We start from the raw sequence: 15,636 nt of genomic DNA on the forward strand, positions 1-15,636 counted from the left end.
CGACACCAGACGGTATTGCCTGGCAGGTGGAGCCGATTCGTGCCAAGGCGTCTGCTTGGTCGTTGTCGTTCCTTGGCACGTGGAGGACTCGCACCCCTCAAAGTATCCGCTGAGTTGCTGGACGAGGAATCGGTAGCTCGCCATATTTGCGTCCTTGGCATCCCAATTGCCAGATGATTGCTGGACCACCAAGTCAGAGTCGCCATAACACAGGATCCGGCGAATGCCGAGTTCTTTGGCAAGCCGGAGCCCGTGGATGAGCGCCTCGTACTCGGCCACGTTGTTGGAGGCGGCGAAGTGGATCTGTAGCGCATATCTGAGCTTGTCGCCCTTGGGGGAAGTGAGGACGGCGCCGGCTCCTAGGCTGGCGCGCATCTTGGAGCCGTCGAAGTGCATCCGCCAATGGGTGGAGTCGGGCGCTGGCGGCAGATACTAGGTCTCGGCCCAGTCGACGAGGAAGTCGGCCAGTGCTTGTGACTTGATAGCGGTGCGGGGCTCGTAGTAGATGGTGTAGGGAGCCAGGTTGATGGCCCATTTGGCCACCCGGCCAGAAGCATCTCGGTTTCCAATGATCTCGGCCAGTGGAGCTGTGCAGACCACAGTGATTGGATGCTCTTGGAAGTAAGGCTTCAATTTTTTGGCGGCGAAATGCACGCCGTAGCACATCTTCTGGTAATGGGGGTAGTTCTGCTTGGAGGTCGACATCACCTCGCTTAAGTAATATACTGGTCTCTGGACGGGTAGCGCCTTGCCTTCCTCCTTGCGCTCGACTACAATGACCATGCTGACTACTCGGCTGGTGGCGGCAATGTATAGGAGCATGGGCTCTTTGGGAGTCGGAGCCGCCAGCACAAGGGGAGTAGTCAACATCTTCTTCAGCTGGAGAAAAGCCTCGTCCGCCTTGGGAGTCCACTCAAAGAAGGTCGTCTTCTTCATGAGTTGATACAAGGGGAGAGCCTTCTCGCCCAGTCGACTGATGAATCGGCTGATGGATGCCAAACAGCCGGTGAACTTCTGCACATCTAACAGTCGTCTAGGTGCCTCCATCCTCTCGATGGCCTTGATTTTTACTGGATTGCACTCTATGCCGCGTTCGGAGACCAGGTAACCGAGGAGCTGGCCGGCTGGTACTCCGCAAACGCACTTCTCCAGGTTGAGCTTGATCTGGAATCGGCGTAGATTCTCAAATGATTCCTTGAGGTCCTCCAGCAAGGTTCCACGCTTCTCTGTCTTCACCACCACATCATCCACATAGACGTGGGCATTTCTGTCGAGTTGCTTCAGGAGGCACTTCTGCATGCAACGCTGAAAGGTGGCGCCGGCGTTTCTCAAGCCGAACGTCATGGTCAGGTAGCAGAAGGCTCCAAACGGCGTGATGAAGGCGGTCTTCAGTCTGTCTGCCTGGTTCAGCTTGATCTGATGATATCCTGAATATGCATCTAGGAAACTCAACAGCTCGCATCCGGCTGTGGAGTCTATCACCTGATCAATTCTTGGCAGAGCAAATGGGTCCTTGGGGCAGGCTTTGTTGAGGCTCGTGTAATCAATGCACATCCGCCACTGCTTGTTCTTCTTCAGCACCAGTACTTGGTTTGCCAGCCACTCTAGAAAAAATACTTCCATGATGAAGCCGGGCTATTTCTTCTCCAACAACTCTTCTTTTTTCTTCTGACAGGTAGCGCAAGGGCTGCCTGACGGGCTTCACATCAGATCGGACGTGTAGTTTGTGCTCGGCGAAATCCGTCGGGACACCAGGCATGTCCTTGGGGGACCATGCGAAGATGTCGCGATTCTCACGGAGGAAATCGATGAGCTCGCCTTCCTATTTGCTGTCAAGGCCTGCGCCCATGACAGCGTACCTCTCCGGGTGCTCTGGGTCCAACGGTATCTTCTTTGTTTCTCTGGCCGGCTTGAATGATCCTTCTTCTTCCGACTCCTTGGGGTCGGGCGATAACTCGGGCTGCTTGCCGGCCATCGCCACAACCAGATCAAGGAGCCGTTTCTCAGCTGCGATCACCAAGGACTCGGCCAGCCCACTGCTTTCGGCCGCGCAAGCGGATGACTTCCTATAGTCGCCGGACACGGTTAGGATTTCCTTGGAACTCGACATCTTCATCTTGAGGTAGACGTAGTGGGGGACCGCCATGAACTTGGCCAAGGCGGGTCGGCCAAGCAGTGCATGATATGGGCTCTCAAGGTCCACCACCTCAAACCAAATTGGCTCTCGGCGGAAATGATCTTTGTCTCCGAAGAGGACATCTATTAGGATCTTGCCGATTGGTGAGCAGGAAAGGCCGGGGACGATTCCGTGGAACACAGTCCGGCTGCTCTGAAACTATCTTCGCTTGATTCCTAATTTCTTCATTGTATCCTTGTAGAGGATGTTGATACTGCTACCTCCGTGTATTAGTACTCGCGAGAAGCGAGTGGCCCGCCTATCCGTGGCGAGTGTGGCGCTTAAGACCAAGGCGTAGGAGCCTGGACTCGGCATCACCTCTGGGTGCTCAGCTCTGCTCCAACTAATAAGCTTCTCAGACCAATGCATGAACTATGGAGTGCTTGATGCAACCGCGTTCACTTCTTGCTGCTGTTGGCGCCTGCTACGCCGGTCATCCGCTACACTGGTGAACACCACATAGGCTCCGTGCTCATCTGGGAACTCGTCTTGTACCGCGCCGACTGGCCTGACAGCCGGCTGCTGGGGCGGGGGTGGAGGAGGCAGCCCAGCAGGAGCGGGAGGGAGCAGGCCGTCCCCCTTGGCGATTCTGGTCAGCCAGTGGCATTTCCTGGTGGTGTGGTTTGACGGCTTCGCGCCGCTGTGAAACTTGCAGGGACCATCTAGAGTCTGCTCGTAGGAGAAAGCCGGCAGCCAGTTGGACTTGCCGCCCTTCTACCGCTTCGTCGGAGGCGGTCCCTCCAGCTGTTGGTCCTCTGCCGTTGCCACTTGCCGACTGCTGGAAATCGGCTGCGGGGCTTTGCGCTTCTGGTCATTCTGCTGTTGCCGCGGACTGGTGTCTCCAGCCGGAGTTCTTGGAGCCTGAGGGGCGACTTTACCAGTTGTGTTGACCCGAATTTCTGCCTTCATGGAGGAGTCGGCCGTGGCGTACTTGTCCGCTGTGATCAGCAGCTCGTTGAGCGTCTCCGGCTCATCGTAGAGGAGCTTGTGCTTGAGAAGGGTGCCTTCTCTGCACCCGGCAGTAAAATACTCGATAGCCTGCACCTCGTGCACGCCCTCGCAGGAGTTCCGGAGTTCGCCCCATCGCGTGAGGTAGTCGCGAGTAGACTCGTCAGGGCCTTGCACGCACAAGGAGAGCTGGCGTGGCTTGGGAGGTCGCTTGTACATGCTCGTGAAGTTGTGGACGAAAGCCTCAGTGAAGTCGACCCAGCTATTGATGCTGCGAGGCTTCAGACTATTTAACCATGTCCGGGCCGAGCCCTGGAGCATGAGCGGGACGTATCTTACGGCAACACACTTGTTGCCGTTCGCTATGTTGACGGCTGTGGAGTAGTCGATCAGCCAATCTTCCGGCTTCACGGTGCCGGTATATTTGGGCGTGTCTCGGGGGAGCGTGAACCCTTTGGGAAAGGGCTCGTCCCGGATGCGGGGTCCAAAGCAGGGGGACCCAACTCGTCTTCTTCTTCCAGCGCCAGGGATCGGTGGAGTCCGTCGATCCGGTGGCGGGCGTCGTTCTCTCCGACTCCGTCTCGGCGGCCAAGGCGATCGCCGAGAGTCGGATGTTCCACAGGCGGCGGGGAGACTTGTCTTTCTCTGCGAGGAGGGGGAGGTAGGTAGTCGTCCCACCGTTCCACCGCTCTAGGGCGGCCGTCTTGGTCGCGCTCGATGGTGATGTGAGTCCAACTGCGGCTGGCAGCCGGCTCCTTGTCCTTCTTCCCACGGGCCCTGCCAGTCGGTGTTCGGGACATCGCACCTTGGTCTCGGCGAGCCGGTGGGTCGTCGTTTTGGTGCTGCGGCACCTCGGTGCGGCAGCCGGCGTTATTCTGCGCGGCAACCGCGTCGAGGAGCTGCTGAACTCGCTCCGTCATTATGCGGCGCTCTTCGCCTTCGAAGTTGTCGAGCTCGTCTGCTGCCGCCTGGGCAGCACGGATATTTTCTGCGGGCGTGGCATACACAGGGCGATCCACCCCGAAAAGGTTGGCAATTGCCGCACCGCATTGTCGGACCGCGCCTAGGCGGCTAGGCCCGGTTGGAGCCGGCGAGCCGCCTACAGCGCGATCCATCTCTCGTTGGTAAGCTTCTGACAAGCACCTCATGCTTGCCAGTTTCTTCGCGCCCTCGATGAGCTGAAGGCGGAGCGCCTCCAGCGTCCCGGCGTCGGTGTCTTCCGGAATCGATGCTGCAAGGTCCCGCAGGGCCGCGTCAAACGGGTCATGCGCTCCTTCGTCGGAGCGCTCGCCGTGCTCGAGGACGAGGACCTCAGTGACGGCGCTTCCGCCGCTCCCCGCGTACGAGAGCGGCTCCTTGTAGACCACCACATTGGTGGGGAACGCGTTGAGCGACGCGGTGTCGGAGTCGGCCAGCATCGGGTCGGTGGATCCTATGGACTCCAGGTCCGCGGCAGGCTCGCTGGAAACGTGGAGTTGGTCGAGGAGGCCCACGAGGGGGCCCTCGGGGCCACCCGTGCCTGCGTCGGGCGCAGCCTCATCGGAGAGACAAACCTCGCCGATAATATCGGCGAGGTAGCTGGCGGCACAGGTGATCTCAGCGCCGCACAGCGCGTCGGCACAGACACCGTCCGGCGTGCCGGGCTTGCTGTGCTCGCCTGGGAGGAACAGGGTTCCCGTCCAGAGCAGATCTCCGGACGATGGTGCACCTCGCCCCACGGTGGGCGCCAAATGTCGGGGGTTGGGTACGACATATGCCAAAGGATGGCTTATCATGGTGGGAGCGAGTAGAACGTCGCCGGTGCCTGGAAGCGGGATGAGGCGAAGACATGCACGCCGGCGGAACTTACCCAGCTTCAGGGCTCTCCTAGGAGATAACACCCCTACTGCTGCTCTGCGGGGTCTCCGCATGATCACTAAAGCAAGGTAACTACAATGGTGCTCCTGGAGCTGTTTCTGGAGGTAGAAGAGGGCAAGGCTAGCTCTCTCCTCCCTGGGCTATCTGGTCTATCTTCCTCTCTAAGGTCCAACCCTTTGCATGGGTGCCCCGAGGGTTTATATAGGCCTACCCCCCGGGGGTACAATAGTAATCTGGCTGGGCGCGGGTCCTAGCCGTCTGTCTCTCAGGCCGCCGTCCTTCCTGCCGGCTTCTGGGGCCCACCGACTGGTGGGTCCCGCGGACAGGCATGATACTATAGCGGCACTCCTGATGACGCAGGCTCGGTCATCGGGTCGTGGCAACAGTGCCACCGTCTATTGGGCGATCACCATCGCCATTCCCCATCTTATCTGGTTAATGGCTTGTGGGGCCCGGGAGGAGTCGGCCGACTCCAGGGAGGCCGACTCCCACGGGCCCGTCTTCGAGTTGCCCAGGCCGGCTTCGGCCCTCCCACTGACAGGCGGCCCCGCCGCCTTCGGGTCGTACAGGCCGACGTCGTGGGCACAGTGCACTGCATACTGTGGCTGAGGTCAGGGCAGGCATGGCAACAATGCCGTATCCCACCGGAGATCTTCCAGCGGTACAGCCTACTGTAGCCATGCCGGCCCTTCGTAGGCAGGGGGGAAACGGCCATGCCGCAACCGTACCCTGCGTCGTACTTCGGGATAAGGGAGAAGTTTTGGGCCGACTCTCCGTAGTCGGCCTTCCTGGAAGTCGCCGCCTGGGAGTCGGCTTATCTAGGAGCCGCCGCCTGGGACTTGGCATATCTTGGAGTCGGCCCCGGGACTCGGCCTGAGGGGCGCGGCCTGCCCCGATGTCTTGAAATGTCCTGGGGCTCGGGTTAGCCTACCCGTGGCCCATTACTCCGACACCAACCTAGGTTCAAGACCCTCGCGAGGGGCCAAGCTCCGCGGGGCAGACGACACAAGGCTTCCTCAAGGGCGGCCTCATCAGGCAGGCTCGCGAGGAGGCGGAGAGATCAAGGCAAGGAGTACCTCACGAGGTGCTCGTGACACAAGCCATGACGATCTAGACCAGGAGGGCGCCAGGCGGGCGCAAGCCAGCGCAGTGTCCTCGTTTCCTCTTTGGTGCAAAGGGGGAAAGCGCAGGCACGGAGTACCGAGGCATCAAGCAAAGGTTACCATATTGGTGCAACGAGACCAAGACCAGGAGGACGGCAGGACTGAGATCACCGTGGAGCCCAAGACGCGTCATCACCAGTTCCTTTGATAGTCGAAGACCACCTTTAGTCAGGATAGCATGTACTAGTTGTCCCCCTTCAAAATGGCCGTTGTTGGCTCCCTTCCCGCTCAATATTTGGGAAGAGGATCAGGGCCTCTATAAATAGAGACAGCCACCACAGTAGATGGGAGGGGGCCCCGATCGAATCCTTCCCTAGTAGAACACCGCACCAGCTCAAGAACACCCCTCGCGAGGCTGTTCTTGGTTTGTACTGTTCATCGTCAGCCCCAGAGGCAATCCACCACACCACACATTGGATTAGGGTATTACACCACAACAGTGGCCCGGACCAGTATAAACCTTGTGTCCCTTGTGTTGTTCATCGCGTTAGCTGAGATTCACGCCGAGGTTTTGGGGCGTGGATCGTTAGGGAGTAGATCTTCGTGCGCACCCCAGAGTTCAAGCCTTAAGGGTTTTGCCGGAACCCGATATCCGACATTTGGCGCGCCAGGTAGGGGTGCGCCGGAATATTCTTTCCGCGGTTCTGCGTTCCATCGCTTCGTCGCATCCATGGTGGACACTCACTGAGCTCGCGCTGAGCGTCGGGCTGCTCTCGCCGGCCGCATCACCCAGACAGCTCCCATAGGTGGGCCTCCTCGTCGTTCTCCATCGCCTGCCGCCAACACCGCTAGTGGCCCGTTGGGGAACAAGCAGCAAGCATCATCGCTGCATCCCTCGGTGCGACGGGAAGGCCGCACCACCACTCTGTCGCTAGCTTCGGCCAGTTCGTCGTCTCACGCTCATCGCGCTCCCATGGACATGCAGGCTATGTTTCTCCTAGCACGTGAGCTCCTGCACTACCTCCTCGTTGATGACCTCTACGAGGAGTGGCTTGCTCGCATCACCGATCTCGTCAGCACCGTCGGGGGCTCTCCTGCGCCGTCCCTCTCGCTGCCCTGTCCTCCGTCCTGCATGGGCGATGCAGCTTAGGAGGTGCCTCTGCCACCTCCTCCCCAAGAAGGCGCCCTGGCTCCAAGGCATGCGGCCCCTGGACAAGACCCGCCGCGTCTAGCACCTGCGCGGCAAGAAAGGAGCTGCCAAGAAATCCCTCGGCCCCAAGAAGGCGCTCGCGTGCTCCCTGCTCCAGCACATCAAGACCGCATCACTGCACTAGCATGCCAAGACCCCGTGCTGCCCCTGGTGGCAGCGCGCGGGAACCATCAGGAGCAGGCCCCCTGTCTGCAAAAAGCTCCGGTGGCAATAGCAGGTTGCCGCGCCTTCACCACCGAGCTACGCAGCGTCGCCTGGCCAGAAAAGTTCAAGCCACATCTGCCTCCTCGCTACGAGAGCACTGCCGACCCCGCGGAGTTCCTGCAACTCTACGAGCTGGGCATCGAGGTGGCCAATGGAGACGAAAAGGTCATGGTGAACTGGTTTCCCATGGCGCACAAAGATGGTGCCCGCAACTGGCTCCTGAACCCGCCTCCCGGCTCGATCTCCTCTTGGGACGAGATGTGCAGCCATTTCATCGCCAACTTCCAGGGCACTCGCGACCACCCCCCGGTCGTGGGTGACCTGTGTCGCATCAAGCAGCAACCTAGAGAGACCCTGCAAAAGTACATCGAGCGTTTCAATAGCGCTCGCCTCAAGATTCCCAAGGTGACTGAGGAGGCCATCATCTCAGCGTTCTCTGATGGCGTCTGTGACATCAAGATGAAGGAGGATCTTTCAATCCACGAGGATCTGTGCACATCTCTGGAGCTGTTCAACCTGGCAACCAAGTGCGCAAAAGCTGAGGAGGGGCGCCTCTCCCTCCTTGAGCTTCCAGCTGCTAACCCAGAAGAGAAGAAAGCCAAGGCCAAGGACGTGAAGCACAAAGGAGCAGCCATACTCGCGGCAAAACCAGACACGAAGCACGGCAGGGACCAGCTAGAGTCGTCCAAGGGTACCCGATTTTGCGCCTACCACAACCTCTAAACCCACAACACCAATGTATGCTAGGATCTCAGAGCCATTCGAGAAGGACACATCGGTCGACGCCCCGAGCACAACGAACGGGGCTCCGGCCGAGGAGGAGGAAGAGGTGGAGGACGATGGGACGACCGAGGCCCTTGCCAGGAGTGGTGTGACCGCCCTTGCGAGGATCGCTGGCAGGACAAGCCTCGCGAGGGGGCTTGGAGGGATCAGCCTCGCGAGGACTGCCCATAGGGTAACGCAGGCCTTCCTCCTCTGCCACCACCGCCAAGAAGGAATGACGACCACCACCAGGACGAGGGGGCTGGGGGCTTCCAGGAGCCACGTGCTATTGCTTGCATCCTGGGTGGTGCCCAGGCCCCAGCCTCTCAGCGCATCTTCAAGCAGTTTGCTCGCAAGGTGAATGTAGTCCTCCCCAAGCTCGAGGTCACGCGCCCCCTCAGGTGGTCCACGTGCGCCATCATGTTCAGCTCAGCAGATCAGCTCAAGTGTACGGCTATGGCTAGCATCCTCCCAATGCTCTGTTCCCCAGTTATCAGCGACATGCAAGTTACCAAGACCCTCATCGATGGCGGCGCATGACTCAACGTTCTGTCCGTCAAGATGTTCAACAACCTTCAAATGCCTTATGACCAACTTCAGCCAACCAAGCCTTTCTCAGGAGTTACTAATGGCTCCAATACTCCAATAGGGCAGGTTCGCCTCCCTGTCACTTTCAGACAGCGCAAGAACTACCGCACCGAGCTCATCGACTTCGACGTTGCCCACATTCGCCTGCCATACAATGCCATCCTCGGGTATCCATCCTGGCCCAAGTTCATGGCTGTAACTCACCATGGTTACAATGTCCTCAAGATGCCGGGAAGCGGCAGAATCATCACAGTCCCCTATGAAGAGAAGGATGTGGTGTGCTCCCTCGAGCGTGCCTTCCAAGCTGCATCAATCGAGGACCTAGACAGCAGGAGCGAGAACCCTCCTGAAGCAGTTCCCAAGAAGAAGAAGACATCACCCAACTCAAGGCTTCAAGAGGTTGGCACCTCCGGAGGCGTCGCATTAGGATCCGCGCCCGTGCAAGGGGCGCCTCCTTCCATCGCATAGGAAGGCGCGCCCGGCGCCCTCCTCGGGCAGGGCTTGGGGGCTCTCTTCTGGAGGGCCTCAAACTTTGCCAAGATCACGAGGGAGGTGCTCGGGCAGCACTTGGAGGCGTGCTTTGTAGAACGTTTCCCTCAAGAAGGCATGGGGCAAGGAAGGCCCAACCCTCAGGAGTTCATCACCAAGGCCACTCAGGAGCTTCAAGAATCAAGAGTCATACACAGCGATTGCCGCCTACCTGGCTTAGCTCCCCATCCAGGCGAGGATGGCGGGCTGCGCGTTTGCATTGACTACCCGGGGCTCAGCCGAGTCGCGTCTTAGGAGCGCTTTTGGCCTTCGCGCGTGGGACGCAGCGAGGGTCCGCCGCACAACTACGTTCGCATGCCTTTCGGTCTGCCGAACACAGCTGCCACTCACCAGCGTCATCTATAGAGCATTCTGGCAGCTCAGGAGGCCAGGCACCATGCGGTCCTGACGGAGATGGAGATGGTCCTCGAGGAACCGCCTGGACCCCCAGAGCCTCCCGAGGCTCAGGGCTTCGGTGGCTCGTGAGGGTTGGCTCGTCACCACACGTCTTCAGCTACTTCAACACCCCCTCTACAACGGTTTCAGGTGACATCTTTCGAGTTCATTTCAGCTAGGAGCGCCCTCGGGGCTGCATCATTCCCAGGTCGCGAGGGTTTGTCCCTATGGCATGTATCCCTTTCCCTTATGTCTTTAGTTTACCTTGCTGGGGGCGCCCCTCGGGCTGCATCATCCCCAAGCCGCTCGGGCCTGACCCATTGGCATGTATCCTCCCTACTTTTATCTAAGCCGATTTGCCTTTCATGCTTAACCTGCCTGTGATAATCGCCTGCTCGATTGACACCTACCTTTGGAGCCGCTCACGCTGGCACGGTGCTTGTGCATGGGTCCGTCCCTACAATGTCGACAAATCTGAGTGGTCGAGCTCTAGCCCGCGGCAGCCCCACAAGCGTCACCTCACTAGGCCCTCAGTGCCCTCACCAAACTCTCGGAGCAACCAATGGTCGGCCAGCAATCGTAATGGCAATCCCTGCTTTTCTCGTGTTGGTTTATAGGGACTACCTGAGGCCTAAAACGGGAGGCATCTCGAGCTCTCTTTCTCTCTTGCGCGTTAAAAGGGGGGCTCCTGAGCATGGCGACTCAGGAGCTCTTACTCGCTCTCTAGCCCTCACCCCCTGGCCTTGTCCATGGCATCGCGACCTGGCATAACAGCGGCGGATGAGCTTTCTCGAGGGCCAGGACCTGAGGATGTAGAGCACGAAGGAGAGTGCGGGGAAGAGAGGGGAAGCTCGCAAAGGCCTAACCCAGCTACATCACAGCTGCAGACGCGCAAGTCCGGCGCCTCACGAATGAACAACTCCAAGCACTCGAGATAAGTCTCCCCCAGGGATAGCTAATCGATGCGACACAAAACCTCCACTTCATTCGGCTCTGTGACGGTGTCGTTGCCTTCCTTTCTCACCTTTCGGCGGCTTCTTGAACGCTAAGGGGGACCTCCTGAGCATCGCGACTCAGGGTCTCTTACTGGACCTCAGGCCGCTCACCTCTTGGCCTTGACCACGGCATCATGACCTAGCATACCAGCGACGGCTGAAGCCTGCCTGGTGACCGGGACCTATCAGCATAGAGCACCAAGTCATCGCAAGGTTAGAAAGGGGGAGCCAAGCCGGAACAGGACATGCATTTGCACCGCTTCATAATAAGGATAATATCAACAAAAGACATTGCGGACCCTTTACATGCCCCCACAGGGTGTTTTCTTAATTCCTCGCAGGGAATAAAAGGCGCGAATCCTAAGGATCCATAACTACACACGCCCCCATGGCCGACGCCATCATCAACAGTGGGCCACAGGAGGCCGGCACCAACCCCATCCAGATCAGCCGCGCCGGCGGCCTAATGCAGCCGCCTTGCTCCGGGCGCGACGTGAGCTCGGGGGCACGTAGCTGTCGTCGCTCGTCTCCGGAGTCACGAAGAGCTCGGGAGAGTCGCTGGAATCCCAAGCATCGCCACTGCTGCCGGAGGAGCTGTTGGGGAAGCGGGTGGCAGGCATAGCCCTTGCCACATCAATGTCTTGGCTGCCTCCTCTTGGGCAGCACTCCAGTCGGCGGCCTTCTGCATCGAAGACCTTGAAGAGCATCAAGGATGCGCCATCGTATTCGAAATGAATCATGAGGGCACCTCCTGTTTGGTAGACCCGGGCGATCTCGCCCCAGCCTCGGGTCATGTAGACCCTGCCCGGAGTGATGACTTCAACCTCCGCTCCGGTCGCCGGGGTACCGCAGTCGGCATGCTGCAACTAAAGCTTGAGAGGCCCCCTCGGCGACATCTTGAAAGCAAAGAAGGGAGGAAAGCAAATCCAGGTGCTCAGATGCATCACAGCATGGAGCACGAGCTCGTGAGAGGAGTCTGCGGCATGGACTCCAGGAGCAACGACGTGCACCGCCAAGGCTCGTCGGCCTCGCCGACGGCGCGGGCGGCGTCGCTCAGTGTCTCCTTCTCCAGGGCCCTCGGCCTGGGCGTACAAAGGGAGCGGGAACCCAGGAGGCGGCCGCTCGTACCAAGGCCTTGACATCTCTGGCCTCACAACTTCGACGCGGCGGCCAGGAACCGGCCGTTTCTTCGGTGGGAGCAGGTCAGGCCCCTGCCGGGGGGCCTTTCCTTTCTCCTCGGCTGAGAACCGGCATATCGGTGCCATTGGCAGCAAGATGGAGGAGGAGCAATGAAGAAGAAGCAAGCGGAGCAAGAAGAAATGGACAACGGGGGCTCACGCCTCTCCGTACTTATAGTCCGGAGGAGGCAACTATCGGCCTCCACGATCGCAGGTAATCATGACTCTTTTTGCATGCAGCATGGACTCGTCAAATCAGGCGGTTGCCGAGGCAGCATGGGGAAGCGGAGACGCCCACGTCCAATCAACCGCCACGCGGCGACCAAGGCCGTAGGCTATTGGGGCCCGCGGCGCTCCGCACTTGCCCTTTGGCTTCGCTGCTAAGCCAAGTCTGAGCGCGCCTTGGGCCCGGGGGCTACTGTCGGCATTCTGGAAATGGGGGTCCCCAGACTTGCCTGCCTGCGGCCTGCGGCGTGGCTCAAGCAGTGGACCAATACGGCCCGTCTTCATCAACCCAGGTTCAAGACCCTCGCGAGGGGCCAAGCCTCGCGGGGTGGACGACACAAGGCTTCCTCGGGGATGGCCTCATCAGGCAGGCTCGCGAGGAGGCAGAGAGATCAATGCAAGGAGTACCTCGCGAGGTGCTCGTGACGCAAGCCATGACGATCAAGACCAGGCGGGCGCCAGGCGGGCGCAAGCTAGCGCAGTGTCCTCGTTTCCTCTTTGGTGCAAAGGGGGCAAGCGCAGGCGCGGAGTACTGAGGCATCAAGCAAAGTTTACCATATTGGTGCAACGATACCAAGACCAGCAGGACGGCAGGACTGAGATCACCGTGGAGCCCAAGACGCGTCATCATGAGTGCCTTTGGCAGTCAAAGACCACCTTTAGTCAGGATAGCTTGTACTAGTTGTCCACCTTCAAAATGGCCGTTGTTGTCTCCCTTCCCACTCAATATTTGGGAAGAGGACCAGGGCCTCTATAAATAGAGATAGCCACCACAGTAGAAGGGAGGGCCCCCCGATTGAATCCTTCCCTAGTAGAACACCGCACCAGCTCAAGAACACCCCTCGCGAGGCTGTTCTTCCTCTGTACTGTTCATCATCAGCCCCAGAGGAAATCCACCACACCACACACTGGATTAGGGTATTACACCACAACAGTGGCCCGAACTAGTATAAACCTTGTGTCCCTTGTGTTGTTCATCATGTTAGCTGAGATTCACGACGAGGTTTTGGGGCGTGGATCGGTAGGGAGTAGATCTTCGTGCGCACCCGAGAGTTCGAACCTTAAGGTTTTGCCGGAACCCGATATACGACAATGACCGCCAAGACTGACATGTATTTCTGCCAAGAGCTACCCTCCCTCTTCTTCAGAGATACACCTTTGAAGGACTCCAGTAGTACTTCTTTTATATTGTTCACCCTCATGCACTTTAAAGGCTTTAGAGCGCCGAGCTATACATCGTGCCTCGTTATGGTCGTCGGGGAGCTCTTGCCTACTAAGGTAGGCCAGGAATGGTTCGGTCCAGGGAGCGATAACCGCCATGATCTCATGAGCAGAGGGTGTTATCTCGATATCCGGACTCCCGACGTTGTCCGCATTGTGTTCGGCGGTTGGGGGTGTGATCAGGTCCACATTGCCTTCTCTGTTCTCACCCTGCCACACCATATATGGCTTAAAGAGCCTTTCCACGAAGATGTTGGGTGGCACGGGGTCATGCTTAGCGCCCATACGGGCGAGGGTGTCAGCTGCCTGATTGCTTTCTCGGGCGACATGATGGAACTCGAGTCCGTCGAACCAAGCTGACAGTTTTAATATAGCTTTTTGATATGCCATCATTTTTGGGTCCTTTGCATCGAACTCTCCATTGACCTGGGAAATTGTGAGGTTCGAATCACCGCGCACCTCCAAGCGTTGTATACCCATGGAGACAGTGATACGTCTCCAACTTATCTACTTTTCCAAACACTTTTGCCCTTGTTTTGGACTCTAACTTGCATGATTTGAATGAAACTAACCCGGACTGACGTTGTTTTCAGCAGAACTGCCATGGTGTTGTTTATTGTGCAGAAAACAAAGTTCTCGGAATGACCTAAAAATCCACGGAGATAAGTTTTGGAAAATATAAAAAAATACTGGCGAAAGAATCAAGGCCAGGGGGCCCACACCCTGTCCATGAGAGTGGGAGCGCGCCCTCCCCCCTGGGCGCGCCCCCTATCTCGTGGCCCCCCTGACGCTCCACTGACCTCAACTCCAACTCCATATATTCCGTTTCACAGAGAAAAAAATCAGTGAAAAAATTTCATCGTGTTTTACGATACGGAGCCGCCGCTAAGCCCTAATCTCCCTCGGTAGGGCTGATCTGGAGTCCGTTCGGGGCTCCGGAGAGGGGGATTCGTCGCCGTCGTCACCATCCTCCATCACGAATTGCATGATGCTCACCGGCGTGCGTGAATTCCATCGTAGGCTTGCTGGACGGTGATGGGTTGGATGAGATTTACCATGTAATCATGTTAGTTTTGTTAGGGTTTGATCTCTAGTATCCACTATGTTCTGAGATTGATGTTGCTATGACTTTGCTATGCTTAATGCTTGTCACTAGGGCCCGAGTGCCATGATTTCAGAGCTGAACCTATTATGTTTTCATGAATATATGTGTGTTCTTGATCCTATCTTGCAAGCCTATAGTCACCTATTATGTGTTATGATCCGACAACCCCGAAGTGACAATAATCGGGATACTTCTCGTTGCTGATCATAGTTTGAGGAGTTCATGTATTCACTATGTGCTAATGCTTTGTTCCGGTTCTCTATTAAAAGGAGGCCTTAATATCCCTTAGTTTTCACTAGGACCCCGCTACCACGGGAGGGTAGGACAAAAGATGTCATGCAAGTTCTTTTCCATAAGCACGTATGACTATATTCGGAATACATGCCTACATTACATTGATGAACTGGAGCTAGTTCTGTGTCACCCTATGTTATAGCTATTACATGAGGAATCGCATCCGACATAATTATCCATCAATGATCCAATGCCTACGAGCTTTTCACATATTGTGCTTTGCTTATTTACTTTTCCATTGCTATTGTTACAATTACTACAAAACTATTATCTTTACTTTTACCACTGTTACCTTTATTATCATACTACTTTGCTACTAAATACTTTGTTGTAGATACTAAGTTATCCAGGTGTGGTTGAATTCAAAACTCAACTGCTAATACTTAAGAATATTATTTGGCTCCCCTTGTGTCGAATCAATAAATTTGGGTTGAATACTCTACCCTCGAAAGCTGTTGCAATCCCCTACACTTGTGGGTTATCAAGACTAATTTTTTGCGCTGTTGCCAGGGAGCATAGCTCTATTCTTTGAGTCACTTGGGATTTATATCTGCTGGTCATTATGAGGAACTTGAAAGATGAAAGAACTAAGATTTTGCCCTCAACTACAAAGGGAGGTAAGGAACTGCCATCTAGCTCTACACTATATTCTCCTTCTGTTATTAGTAAGCTTGCGACACCTAAACCTGCTACTGCTTTGAATTCTGATACGTCGCATGTTATTGATGATGCCACTTCTGCTATGCATGATACTTATGATGAAACTACTTCTGTGCGTGATACTACTTTGCAATTAGGTGAATTTCTTGATGAACAACTTTCTAGGGTTAGAGAGAATGAAATTAT

This window comes from Triticum aestivum, chromosome 4B (assembly GCF_018294505.1).
Source record: "Triticum aestivum cultivar Chinese Spring chromosome 4B, IWGSC CS RefSeq v2.1, whole genome shotgun sequence".
In the NCBI taxonomy this organism is placed as follows: domain Eukaryota; kingdom Viridiplantae; phylum Streptophyta; class Magnoliopsida; order Poales; family Poaceae; genus Triticum; species Triticum aestivum.